The 14,504-nt window shown below is 44.0% G+C and overlaps 2 long non-coding RNA genes across 2 annotated transcripts in view; one reads left to right on the top strand and one right to left on the bottom strand.

Annotated features, from left to right (window-relative positions):
* The window catches only part of LOC143652613 (uncharacterized), a 43,826-nt gene extending 41,383 nt beyond the window's left edge, over positions 1 to 2,443 (bottom strand). The window contains exon 1 of the long non-coding RNA XR_013160790.1: positions 2,285 to 2,443. This is a non-coding gene — a long non-coding RNA (uncharacterized LOC143652613). The remainder of the gene's footprint in view (positions 1 to 2,284) is intronic.
* Positions 1,359 to 14,292, top strand: LOC143652614 (uncharacterized). Its single transcript, XR_013160792.1, has 2 exons — positions 1,359 to 1,713; positions 14,041 to 14,292. It is a non-coding gene; the product is annotated as an uncharacterized LOC143652614 (long non-coding RNA).
* Positions 14,293 to 14,504: the final 212 nt, after the last annotated feature.

The following is a 14,504-nucleotide window of genomic DNA, read 5'->3' as shown; positions in this document are numbered from 1 at the left end:
CAGCACGGGACCCCTGCCACCTGCATGGGGGGCCATGGAATCTGCAGCCCTGGGACAGAGCAGAGGCTCTGGGTAGGCTCGTTTCTGCCCTGCCCCTCTGCACAGCACACAGTGCGAGTGGAGGAGCAGGCAGCTGCCCTGCCCCTGAGACACGCATGAGCTTCCTGACCTTCCCGCCCTCATCACACAGCTACTTAGAGTTTGAGTTTTATGCACTTAATATTCCAGGGCCCCCCGTGTTTCACTGAGCAGACCTCAGGTCCACGGCAGGTGGCACTCCCTCTGCCTCCCCTCATGGTCCTCTGATGCACAGTGCCAGGAGGCATGGCCCTCCCGTCCACGCTGCCACCACTGGGGCTTTCGCCCCCCCCCCGTGTGTGTCCCCACATCTTCATCGGGGCATCTGCGATGGGATTCTCCACAATAAGCCTGTGTTGTTCTAGGGTTGCTGGCAATCCTCCACCCCATAAGTCTTTCTCCCAGGGAGGCTCAGCCCTTGTTCACCCCCCAGCGTTAGCACCTGAAAGACTCACTGGTTTCGTCTGCCACGGTTCCAGTGGCGCGATTTCAGGCAGCAATTGGAGCACGACTGGATCTGAGAACAAAGCCAGAATTCCGTCTGCCTACGTCCAGCTGCTTGCATGGCCTGATGGCACCCCACACGGGAAGGAGGGCCTGGGAGCTGCTTAGCCCTCTCGGGGAGCACGCGCCAGCCAGGCTCCCCTCTCGGGAAAGGCCCACATGAGGTCCACAGAAGGGCCCACCCGCACCTGATAAATGCTGCTTCCGCTGAGCGCCGCCCCTCGGGCGTTGCCGAGACCCCTTCACACATGTCATGCCATTTAATTCTCACAATAACCCTAAAACCTCAGACCACTAAACCCTAATGGGGAGACAAATAAGAACAGAAAGGCTGGATAACTTGTTCAAGATCACACAGCCCGTCCGTGGTGGAACTGGGGTGTGGGCCCAGCAGACCCTCCTGAGAACCCCTGAGCATGAACAAAATCGCTCTCATCGCTTCCTCCTGTCCGTCCCGCTCTGGACTCTGGTGGATGCAGTTTAAGCTTGACTCTACTAAATGCAAGAGGGAGGGAGCACGCGCATAGCCTGGCAGGCCGTTTCACTGCGGGCCCCGTCTGCACACTCACTCTTTCCACTCCTGAAACTGGGGATAAACAATGCCGTTCGATTTTACACTAGGAATGCCACGTGACAAAAATGACCCAAATGATACCCTCATCTCGGTTCTTCGTTTTACCTTTATGGATGCAAAGTAAGGTCTTAATTTATGAACTATATACTTGTCCCTTTTTGCCAGCATCTGGGCCTGCTTCGCAGATTTAGGTTATCGGATGTGAATTTAATATCAGACTCCAGATGGCACCAGAGTACTGAGAAAAACAGAATTCTGTTTCCAAGGAGCCTTTGTGCTGTTTACAAGAAACTGGCAAGCTGTAGGAACCGGCCCTGTTTATCACCAAGTCCCCAGCTCCGGCACCGTCAAGGAAGGGACAGACGGGCGATTGTGGGAACCAGGGTGTGGCGGCAGAGCCTCTTTCTCCCGCAGGGCGGGCCGTCAGGCAGGCAGGGTGATCTCGTCGCTCTCCCCGGAACACATCTGAGAAAGTTCTCAGTGATGTGTTACCAGAGGAACTTCCTGCGAGAGCTTCTGCTGCAACGTGCTCAGATTTGTGAAGACAAGCCAGGAAGGTAAAAAGTGTACAGCCTCAGCCTTTGGGGTTCATTCTCTTGAGACCACAATTCACTTGATGGTCTCCTCTAAAGGCGCAGAAAAGCTCGTGTGGCCAGCGGAGGTCGCGGCATCCACTCACCAACCACGGTGAGCTCCCCTGCACCCCTGCGCCGTCAAGGACTGCACCCACTTTGCCACTTGGGTGAGCGAGTGAAATGGCTGTGCCCAGCTGGCAGGGGGTCGCGGCAGAAGATCTAACCAACCGTCACCCGCTGCCCCTCCTCTGTCGGTTGTTAGCTTATTTTGCAGACAGATTCTTCCAAAGAAACAGAGCAGGAGGCACCCCCATCCCCCCTCGCCCCAACGGGACGCTCCTCGAGGGAAGCCGGGCACGTCCAGCCCCCAGCACTCGGATCCACAGCTTGTGGCTCTGCTCCACGCAGGGATGCCCTAAGGCCAGCATGGGGGGCAGGAGCGCCTGCCTCTGCTCAAGGTCTCCCACCAGAGACACTCCTGACCATCTGCATCTACCATGGTTTCCAGCAGCACTCTGTCTCGTCTCCCTGCTTGTTTCCGTCGGGCACTTACCACAGTCAAAACTCATTTCAGCTTACGGATTCAGCCTGCCAGGCGTCATTTATTCGTTATTCTTTCCTTCCTCTGCCCTGTCCCCTTCCCCTGCCCGGTGATGGGATATGGAGCAGGCAGGAGCTGCCTCTGGCTTTAGAAGAGTGTGTGACACGGCAGAGGATGCGACAGGGATTGAATATATGAACAAACAATGGCAGATGGCTGGCCCATCCCCTATGGTTACCAGGTTTGATTAAAAAGTAACATTTCATATGAAATCTTTTACCAGAGAATATTATATCAGTATAAATAGCTGCATAATGCCTTAGAAAAAAGATGCTATATTATAAGGGGGGGGGTTCTAGAAGAACGTCTTCTCTCCAGTGATAAAGGCAGGAGCATTTCCCAACAGTGACGAGAGAAAGAACCCTTGTGCAGGGTCCTGGGAAGGCACAGTAGCACGGACAGTTTCTATGAGGAAGAGAACCTTAGCTCAGGAAGGATACCATAAAATGGGTACAATCTCAGGTTACTCTAATATTTATTCCAGAGTCAAACAGCCACAAAGGATTTCTACCAACTCACCAGTCCAGGAGGAGGAAAAGCACTTTGGGGTTTTTCCATACTTATAGCCTGGTGTATTGCAAATCACACTCTCTCTAACAGACTCCAGACAAGCTGGAAAACAGCAAACGCCAGCCACTCTGAGACCCTCGCTGCCATCGGGTGCTCCATAAACCTTAATATTCTGTTACAGAGCTTAAACCTCGGCCTCTGAGGCCAGGTGTCCACAGCACTCTGATAAGCCCTCTCCTCACTGATGACCAAAAGCTTAATTTATGCACCAGAGCACAGACAGACAGCAAGGCTGCAGGGACAGCCCATCTGATGCAGAACATTCTTCTCTGTAGAAAACTGCCCAAATACCCCATTTTGTATAGCAACTCATTTCCTGAACCTCAACGATGCTCTACCAAAATGCCATTAGGAGATGAAGTGAAAATAGTCTCTGCTTGATGGCTTTGAATATTGAAATGATTTCTCTTTTATAAGAATGATAAATCAGATGTTACACCTTGCATGGTCATGAGTCAGACACGGAATCTGTGTGGCCGAAGACACAAGTTAATTACCTTCCACGAAGAGGTAACAAGAGAACAACGATACAGTTTTTAAAGAACAAACCCAAGCAGACAAATTTCCAAAAGGGTTTATTTGTGAACTAAGTAGGGGTGCTCTCTCTAAAAATTCCGTTGTTGGAATTTTTATTACTTATTAAGGAATATTGTCGGCATTCATTTCCCATGTCCCTCTTTCTTCTCACTCAAGGTCCAGGGAAGTGGAGGTGTCTGCCAATGACCTTGCAATGGCTAGAGCTATTGGTGTGCATGAAGTTACTGAACTTGGAGGCAGGGACACCTGGTCTTCAGTCTCAGCTTTGCCACTTACCTGCTTAAACTCTCAAGGGCCCAAGGGCCCCACAGCATGGTTGATCTTGATGGAATATGAGTGCAGGCTAGTTCCATGGCAGATGCTATGCGATTCTCTCTCTTTTCAGCTGTGAATTGCCTCTTTACGAGAAAGTACTCACGGGATTAGAGTCGCCTCTTAACTCCAGTTCTGCCCCTGACCCCCTACCAATTCATTTTCTGCCCTGCAGCCAGAGTTATTTATTTTCCTAGGTAAATCAAGTCATGGTATTGACCTCTTGGGGCCATTCCACTCCTCGCGGTTCCCTGCTCTCAGGATGAAGATGGACCATGCTTTCCCCATGGGCAGCTGTGCCTGGTCTGCTCCCCTCACTGTCTCAGCTCAGCCCACCAGCCCTTCGTCCAGTTCCTCAAATGCCCAAAGCAAATGCTCCTCCTTAAAACCTTTGTGTTTGCTATTCTTTCTGTTGTTTGCCTAGGAAATTCTCTGCTCACCCCCTTTGCTTTGCTGTATTTCTTACCCCAGCTTCAGAGTTCAGCTTGCAATGGCAGTTCCTCAAGAAAGCTTTCCCAAATTCTCAGATGAGTGCCACTTGCTGTAATTTCACTGCGTCCTTATGCTTCCTGGACCTTCACACTTGTAATTAAGTGATAAGCTGGGTAAAACCGTGTTGTCTCCTTCACATCCACCAGAATGTAAGAGTCCTGAAGGCAGAGCTGTTACAGCTGTTCCTGATCCACGTTGTATTTCCTAACACAGTGCCACGAAAATCAGAGGAAATCAAGTAAATATTCATCGACTGAATGGGTGGATAAACTGAATTTTTTGTGCTCCAGGCACTACACTGTGTTCTTACATACTTTTTTCATTTTGCCTTATGCAAACCTATCTGGTGGATAATATTTTACACATGAAAAAAACTAAGGCTTAAAATGATTAAGCAACATAATTGATAAATAATGTCTATGACAAGTTGCCCATTGTAAATTATATTTGATTGAGTTGCGTGAATTATTGTGGAAAAAAGGAGGCATTGGCAGAGCATCTCCTATTGCTGAAGTCAAAGCTGCACACATCAAGCTATGGCCCCTTTTCTGTTTGTGCCAGACAAAGTCTGAAAAAATGCAGAGTTTACATATAATCAAACATGAATAATTAGTTTATTGATATTTTGAAGTTGGTACAATCTGGAAACAACTTTACTTTTCTCCCACCATGAACTTCAAACCTCTTAGTCAAGTTTCCTTTTTCCACTTTGTCTTATAACAACTTCCCATTCACCTTCAGCAGTGATAGCCTCGTTTCAGGATATTAAAAAAGTCAATTCTAAGTTACTTTATATTTTGCTGATTATGCTAAAAAGAAATCTCTGTATAAGTTGGAGATGCAAATGAAGTGCGTTTTGGTGAAATGATGTACTATTTGTACTTTGCTTTAAAATACTCCAGAGAAAAATAAAAAGGAAAAAGAAAGACAAACCAAGACCAGCGAGATGCGGATAATTGTTGACGTTGGATGACAGGTATTTGGGGATTTATTTTACTCGTCTCTCTAATTTTGTGTAAATTTGAATATTTTCACATTAAAATGTTTTGTAAAGCCCGAGTCTGGCTGTGATAGAGGTTGCCTGTGGTCTCCGGTGAAATGCGTTTCTCCCCATCTCCCGCCCCTGTCCCCTGGCTCCCGCATCAGCGCAGACCGCAAGGGTGGCCTTTGCACTGTCCCATCCCCTGGACTTTTTCACCTTCTCTTTCTCCTCTATGGTTCTGCCATTTCTTACTCTCTCAACTTTGGAGCCGTTGAGGACAGAGAACAGGGAAGGGTGAAGAACTTTCTAATTGACTGATGCTTTTCTCTCTGGGTAGCGAATGTGCCAACGCAGGTGCCTTTGAGACCCTCCCGGGCTCTTTATGGACATGCCCCACTCAGGTGGCAGGGACGCACTTCCTGGTTGGTGTCTCTCAAGCCCCTGCCCTGCTTCTGCCCTAAGCCAAGCACACAGCATCTCCCTTTGAGGTCCCCTGGGATGTGGGTGCTCGCCAAGGAGGGCCTATCAGGAGGAGCTGAAATGTGATGATTTCCATGTTTCCCATTTGGCCATGGGATCGCATGTACTCTAGCCCTACAAAATTGTGGAAGCTCGGCTTGTCCATCTACTACTTCTCTCCCTGTCCTGCTACCTGGTCTCTGGCAGAGGAGAGAGATCCAATTTCCTATTTTTGCACCTATTGGTCTCAGCTTTAAGTGTAGTTAAGATTATGAGACTAGCTGATGACTTGTTACATTGGTATATAAACTGCAGTCATTATAGGTTTGGTTTGCATAGCTGATCTGCAGTGAATGTGGTACTAATTCCGAGTCTCAACTTTCATGGAAACTCGTGTGTCTGAGAAAAGTGGAGCATTTGGAGATGGTTCAGGTGATCTCTGCCCAAGTGGCTTGGTCCCTGCCAAAAGAAATCAGTGCTACATGAGGATGTGGATGGCACCATTTGGAAATTATGACAGTTTTCCCCTTACTGATAGGGTGTCAGAAAATCCAATACTTAGAGGAAGAAAAGAGCCATGCATCTCCTGGGGCAAAAATAATGGTTCGGGCCTATGTGCGGGAATATGAAGAAACAGTAGTATTAGCGATGAAGGCAAAGTAAGCCTGGATTGAGGATTTCAAAATGGTACCAAGAAATTTGCATATGTAGAATTGATTTGGGTATCTTACCCTACAGTGGCTTTGTGACGTGTCTGCACAGCTAGGCTGGACTATTTTCCCCAGAGCGTTTGCAGTTAGGGTGGGCCACAGACAAGATTCTGGTGTGAGGCTTAGAGGTGGAAGGGAGTCAACAGGCATTTTGTGGCTCATGAGCCTTGTTTTTGAGCTGCAGACTCACCTCATCAGGCAGCTGATTGGATCTGCAACCACGCTGTCTTCCCTAGATCCTCCTCTAGCTTCACCAACTCCTGGGCCAGGGGCCGTGTTCAGCTCCACATTAAAGGGCCCTGCTTTTGCAGGACCCCTGTTCCCCCAAGGCCAGCAGCAGTGAGAGAGGACCTGGGTTTTAGTGTGTCCTCCCGGGCTCCAGCTTGTGCTTGTGGGTTCTGCACTGCTCTCATTCTCCCTTAACTTACTTCTGTTCCCTCCACCCCTTTCCCTAGTGGTTCAAGGGCAGTAAAGTTATTTACTCTTTTAATAAATTTACAAAGAATTAAAGGGATAAGAAAGAGAACCATTAATGGACCAGAGATTTTGAGGATGGACCAGAGACTTTGCAGGATAGAAATCTGATAGACTCAGATCAATGATAAAACAAACCTGGGGAGAGACCACCCGAAGATATGCAGGAAAGAGTCTCCATGGAAGCGGGACCAGATTCCAGGTGAGCTCCAAGCACAAAATCAACAAACACGAGGGCAAGACCAACTGGGACCCAAATTACAAATACGAGGGAAACGGAGCATGGGGCCAGTGGTGCTGGGCTGGAGTGGCAAAGCGACGTTTTCTGGGGCTGTGACCTCCCATCCCACTGTCCTCTCCCACGAGACAAATGTCTCCACACGGTCCCAGTGGCACAACCAAACCCTCACCCACAGCTGCCAGGCACGGCAGGGCTCTGTAAACATAAGGAGCATGAACGATGAAGAGAGGTTGCCAAACCATGGAAAGGCAGACAACAAATACTGTGCATGAAACACAACAAACACCTGAAAAATAATAACACAAACAAAACACTTTAAAAATAAGTACCATTAATACCCTCTGAAAGATTTCAGGAAATATTGCATCCATGACAAATAAATACACCAAGATGTTGCAAATTTAAAATGCAGTTGTTGAAAAGAAAACTTCAGTAAATCATCTGAAGAGCAAAAATGACACAGAAGAAGGGTGAAACAGTGAGTTGAATAAAATCAATCTGGAAATTTCAGAACACAGAAGAGAAAACAAAAAAAGAGAAAATACCAAAGAAAAGTTGAGCTTCACAGTGTTGATTGATAAACCCAGCATCTGTCTCAAAAGAATTTTAGAAGGAGAACAGAGAAAGGGAGGAAAGAAAGAATCAAGTAAATAATGGAGGAAAAGTTCTGAAGACTGACACAAACCTGCAGATTGAAAAGTCTGCACAATGTCAGGGAGGAGAAATGGCTTTTAAAAGACCCATTTTTAGTTCTATAATGGTGAAATTTTTTCAGATTCAAAAAATAAAGAAGAAAAATCCTAAGATTCCAGAAAAAATAAGCAACTTACCAACAAGAGATCAAAAATAAAATTGGCATAAAATTCTATAGATAACACTGGAGGCCAAGAAGTGAAGAAAGGAAGTAATCAAATTTAATAGAAAATTATTTTAAAGCTGGAATATCATATTAAGACAATCTGAGAAGATTAAGTACAGATATTTTAAGACAGGCAAGCGTTCAGAAAATTCAGCACCCACAGATCATTTCTGACTGGCAATGACACCAGGAAAATAAAATAAATAAACTTCTCAAAGAAAGAAAAATTTGTTGAATGTAAGATAAAATGATGATGTTAGAAAGAACACCATACTTGAAAGAGAATCAACGCTCACCCGAATGTGGAGAAGAAAAGAAATTATTCACCATCTTCCGAGAACGGGCGCCCACCCGAGAAATGGCTAGCACGCGCTGAGCGACTAAAAGCAGCAATATTTATCTATCCCGCATTCCCTCCCCTGACTGTCTGCCAATTGGATGTTCCAGAGGTTACAGCCTATCCCTGTCATGTAACTAATTTGAACTTCCTACCGAAGTTCCCCCTTTGTTTAAGTTTTTACATTTAAAAAAATTTTTTATTGATACAACATACAAATACATACATTCTTAACACCCAAACATTCCGTACGTGGTGTACAATCAGTGGCTCACAATATCATCACAGAGTTGTGTATTCATCACTATGACCATTTATGTTTTACATTTTTAACGATCCTGGCTGTTACGGATTTGGCGTCAGTTCTAAGCTTGCATCTGAGGCCCTCCCTTTTTCCTGCCTGCTGTCATTTTTTTCGTGGAAACTAAACTTAGGTTGAGTCTTACAATGAGCAAATAAACCAGTAAAGGTTATAATCAAGTCTAAATAATGATCTGGAAATAAGATTCCTGAGTGAAGATGATCTAAAGTCCTTATTTTATTTAGAAAACTTCCATAGAAAACACCTATAAATAGGTGTGTGAGAAATTTAAGGGAATTCACTAAAGGAATAGAAAAAAATGAAGTGTAATTTTCAAATTATTGAAGAGGAAAAATAGAAAAATATAAAAACTAAATTAAGGAAACCAAAATCTAGAGAAAGGGGGAAGAAAGAAACAAGAAAATGTGGTTAATAGAATATGCAAAAGATGATATGGAAAAATTCCAAATCAACGAGTCATCCTGATAAATATGAACCATTTAAGTTGTATTATCATAACATTGACCCTCCTTATTGAGTTAAATAACATCCAACTCTGTGGATTACAAAAGACAGACCTAAAATCAGATAGAAAAAGATTTACCAAACAAATGATAACAAACAAAGGGAGTTTAGGAGTGTTAACATAAGAAAGAAGCCAGAGAGTAGTGGGTTAAGGAGTAAGAGAACATTGAGACAACAGAGCTGATGTGCTTAAATTCAGTTGTGAAAAGGAAGGGGAAAGGGTGGCCTTAAGATAGAGAGGAAAACGTGGTCCTTGGAGGGTGTTTTGCTTTGATTTGAAGAAAGAAGGAAGGTGAGCACATTCGAATGCTAATGCAACAGGTCAATGACAGAGAGAGAAAGTCTAAAAATAAGAAACAAGGGAAATAGTAGATGTTGGGAGGCCCCGAGTACGGGGGAAGATTCCAGACACAGGAAGAAGCACCAACAGTGAACAAGTAAAGAGCGTGCAGGAGGCGCGGGTGGGCGTGGGGGCTGGGGGCGCAGGCGGGCGTGGGTAGCTGAAAGTTATAATTCGCATACGATAAAGTATACCTGCTGTAAGGGCACAATCAAGAAATTTTGACAGATGTTTACACATGTGCAAACAGCACTCCAATCAAGATGAAGAACATTTCCATCACCCCAAAGGAACTTCATTCCTCTTTGTAGACAAATGCCACATAGCTTGCATCATCCATCACCATGGTTTAAATCTTTCTGCAATTTCATAAAACTGTAATCGTATAGTATCTGAACTTCTGTGTCTGACTTCTTTTGCACATCATAATGATTTTGTGATTCAGCCATGTTGTTGTGTTCACCCACAGTTTTTTCCTTTCAATTGCTGAGTAGTGTTTCATTGTAGGATATACCACAATCAGTTTATCCATTTGCTTTTTGGTCATTTAGGCTATTTCCAGTTTTGAGCTATTACAAATAAGGTTACTATGAGCATTCAAATACAAAACTTTCTGTAACAAGTGTTTTCATTTTTTTGGATAAATACATAAGAGTCAAGTTGTATCACAAGGTAAGTACATGTCTAACTTTATAAGAAAATTGCAAACTCTTTTCCAGGGTGTTTGTGCTATTTTGTATTGGCAGCGTTGATATAGAGAGTTCTAGCTAAGTCAGACCCTCATCAACACTTAACATTACCAGTCTTTTAAATGTTAGCCATCCTAGTGCCAATGACATGGTACCTCATGATTTTGTTTTGTATTTTTCTGATGATGAATGATGTGTCTTGTCATGTGCTTGCTGGATGTCATAAAGGATCTTTTCAAAAGATCTTGTCTACCCAGTTTTTATTGGGTTATTTTCTTATGTTTGAGTCATAAAATTTATTTTGTTCATGTATCTATTTTTCAGATAGAGATATATTGGAAATATTTTTTTCTGCTCTGTGGCCTGCATATTTATGGTATCTTCAAGAGCAGAAACTTTTTTTTATTTTGTTGAAGTCCAGTTTATTGTTTTTTTCTTTTATGGTTATTTTGTACATGTACTAAGAAGTCTTGCCAAACCCAAGATCATGAAGATTTTCTTCTGTTTTCTTTCAGGAGTTTTGCAGTTTTAACTTTTATGTTTAGGCCTATGCTGTATTAAAGTCATTCGTTTGTACATGTTGTGAGGCAAATGCCAAGATCCACTTTTTTCCCCATATGACCCTCCAGCTGTTCCAGCACTGATAAGTGTATACACTGCTAGGTAAATGCCAGAAAGAATTTAAAGCAGAGACTCAAACATATTTGCACACCAGTATTCATGGTGGCCCTATTCACAATTCCAAAACAGGAAAGCACCCCAAGTGTCGATTGGCCAATGAGTGGATAAACACATTGCGGTACATGCAGACAAAGGAATATTATTCAGCCATGAAAAAGGAACAAAGTCCTGACACATGTGACAACATGGATGAGCCTTGAGGATATCAGGTTGAGTGAAATGAGTCAGACACAAAAAGACAAATTTTCTGTGATCTCAGCGATTTGAAATAATTATAATAAATAAGCTCATGGAATCAGAATCTAGAATAAAGGCTACTAGGGGATGGGGTGGGCTTAGGGAGAGGAAAGTGAAGCCTTACAGTGTGCTGTCCCAATTTAGAATGATGGAAACGTTTGGTGATGGCAGCACAGTGCTGTGAGTGCAATCAACATGCCTGAAATGCAGATCCGAACAGGAGTAAAAGGGGAAATAGTAGATTTTTATACAGTAATAGAACAATTGCCTTAACAAGATCCACAAACGTACACTGCGCAGTCAACCTTAGGTTAGGCCGTGGGCTGTCGTTAACAGACAATGAGAGAAATGTGCCAACGCTTCGTACCAACTCACAGTGTTAATAACAGGTGGTGAATGGGAATCCTGCGTTTTATGCACGATTGTTTCGTAAACCCACAATTTCTTAATAAGGATTTTTAGAAGTCCTGAAGACACTACAGAGGGAACACTGTGTGACAAGGAATGAGATGTACACAGGCATGGAGGACAGAACGGGAAGGTCCAGCCTCGTCACATCAAGGTGCAGTTCTGACTGAGATGAGAGAAGTAGGGAAAATGGCCTCTTCGTGGAAACAACATGGCTCAGATCTGCTTGTCCATCCTCTCCGCAGTCCTGTTTCTTAACCTCCCACATCCTGGCTCCTTGCTTAAGTCCTGATTCCTCTAGGCCAATTTCTGTCCCCAAATCCACGTCCGCTCAAGGGGGCTGTAACTGTGACCCCAGGCCTGCCTAAGGGGGGTCGAGTCTCTTCCCGGTTGGATTTGCTTTCGCGCTCAAGGCTGCGCCCCAGCTCCAGCTGGTGGGTGCGGGGAGCGGGGGCCCGCGTCAGGGCCTGTAGCATCTGTTCCTGTGCTCTCCCCGGCTCCGCTTGTCTGGTGGGCTCCCTTCCTCATGAGAAAGAAATGAAACACAGGCAGTCTCTGATTTAACCTCTTGTCTTCAGAAATCTTCTTTTGGGTAGGCAACCGTCGTCCCACTCAGATGACGAAGCAATGACCGCTGACCGGTCGCCTGCCAGCCCAGGCGCCCAGAAGGTGCACCCGCAGCAGGCAGAGCCGCGCACAGGTCAGCCCCCTGCATGGCCGGCACCGGCAGACCCGCTGCACAGGGCCGGGACCGGCCAAGGCCAAGGCCAGCCAGCAAAGCTCAGCACCTGGCCTCCTGATTAGTGCCGACGGTGGCCACAGCCCTCAGCTGGAAAGGGCCAGGCCGCTGCCTCCCCAGCGCCCCACCGTGTTCACTCCACACTCAGTCTTTGTTTCTAATAGACTCCACTTTTATTTTACAAGATAAAGCTTCGGGATTTTCCAGAACCAAGGATGACATGGACTCCTAAAGGAAAAAAAATAGTGTACACACATATTCCCATAGGAGACAGGTAATGGAACAAGGGGAGAAGGACATGCAGTACTCTAAGGAGGGAAAAAAGGGAAAAATAATATTAAAAAGTGCTAAAATATGAACAAATAATTTAAGATAAATAAAACCAAACATTTGATACTGAAAAAGGCGAAGAGTCTAAACAGATCAGTGAAATTTAGGGCACAAACTGTTATACGATTTAAAAAAAAACTAATTTAGCTATATGATTCTTATAACATGCTAGCATAAAGCATAAGGACACAGAAATTACTGAAATGTCAAATGTGAAAGGTAAGAAAAGATACACCAGGCAAATACTAACCAAAAGAGGCTGATATCTCTATATTAATATCAAATAAAATGGTTTTTGATGCTGAACACCTCAATAAGTATAGAAAATTGCTAACTTATAATAAAAGTTTCACTTCATCAGAGGGAGATAGTGATTCTAAACATAATCACCTAAAATAGCATCAAAATATATAAAGCAATAATTAAGCTAATTGAAAGGAACAATGTGACAAATCATCAGTATATTAAGAAATTTCAAAACACATCTCAGTTACAGTCGGCTGAGCACACATGTGCGTGCTCACTCCCCACACACATTGCAAAACTTGACGATACAGCTCCCAGGCTAGATTTCATGGACATATATGAAACTAGCACCTAAAGATTACAGAATACAATTTTTCTCAAATATTCATGGAACAATTATAAAATTTGGATAAGTCCTAAGCCATAAAGCAAGCTTCAGCACCCTTAGAATAATTGTTTTCATATACAGCACATTGCCTACCATGGTGCAATTAAGCTTGGAAGTAATAACCTAACGATAACAAGAAATACCCCGTGTGTTTAAATATTTAATACATTTGAATATTTAAAACACAGATCAGATAACAAATGGAAATGTACAAAAGCAATAGAAATGAATGCTACAAAAACAATAGAAATGAATGCTAATGAAGGCACTAAGCAATATGATTTTCTGATTATTTAACACATAAGATTATGAAGGGGAGAAACAATTTGGGCCAATTTGGACAATGTTATGGACAATTCAAGTCTCGAGTGCTGCCAGCTGAGTACATTTTAACATGAATTGGTGCCCATCATGGCATGATTTTCATTTCAATTTAGCATCTCTAATTTCAGCATCTCCAAATTCACATTCAAAGTATAACTAACATTCGCTGAGTAAGCACCAGTTCTAGATATCCAGGTGGTTTCCATATGTCAGCTCATTGAAAAATTAAATATTTCAATTCTAAGAAAGAAAGGCAGTCCTCAAGTGCTTTAATGGATCCTGTTTTATCCTTACTTATTTCCATGGATATGATTTCAAAAACAGAGTCACCCTAACCCTCCTGCAAGGCCGGGATCTGGGAATGCTGAGAAGTCTTGGATTTCCCAAGCTACCCATCTCCACTCAGCTTCCCACTTTTAAACTGTAACTGGAAACTGAAACCACCGAGGCCCTTGACCTCTCTTTACTCTTTCGACTGTTAGAGCAATCTCAGCTGGTGGCTTTTTGTGGTTCCTTTCATGTTTCAGAGCATGTCCAAGACCAAGAAAATAAGGCGTTGACTCCTGACGGCGAGTGGCAGCTCATCCTGCATGGACAACGGAGACCAAATCTGTTTTCTGACAGCTGCTGTGCCACCCTCAGTGTCGTCAGCACCTCAGGAGCATGTGGTCAGAGCTGGCCAGTGTTAGGGCGCTTTCGTCGGGTTAAACTGCACTTACGTCACTTTGCTGGAACGCTGGCTATCAAAACCAAAATAAATGTGAATTCTCCAATTGGTATCTTGGTCCTTCAATTGAGAGTTTTAATTAGGAAGCAGAGGGTTTGTCTCTTTACCTTCAAGTTAGAAAGCCAAACGGGAAAAACTGTCCTAAATTCTTAAAAAAAAAAATCCCCTAAACCCGGCATCGGCCATCACTGAGGTTCATTAAAATGTTTGGCCTATTTTAGATAGATACAACAGAGGCATTAAACAGAGACATTTAAAATTGTG

This window comes from Tamandua tetradactyla, chromosome 12, assembly GCF_023851605.1.
Source record: "Tamandua tetradactyla isolate mTamTet1 chromosome 12, mTamTet1.pri, whole genome shotgun sequence".
In the NCBI taxonomy this organism is placed as follows: domain Eukaryota; kingdom Metazoa; phylum Chordata; class Mammalia; order Pilosa; family Myrmecophagidae; genus Tamandua; species Tamandua tetradactyla.
This window is presented reverse-complemented; position numbering and strand designations above follow the sequence as displayed.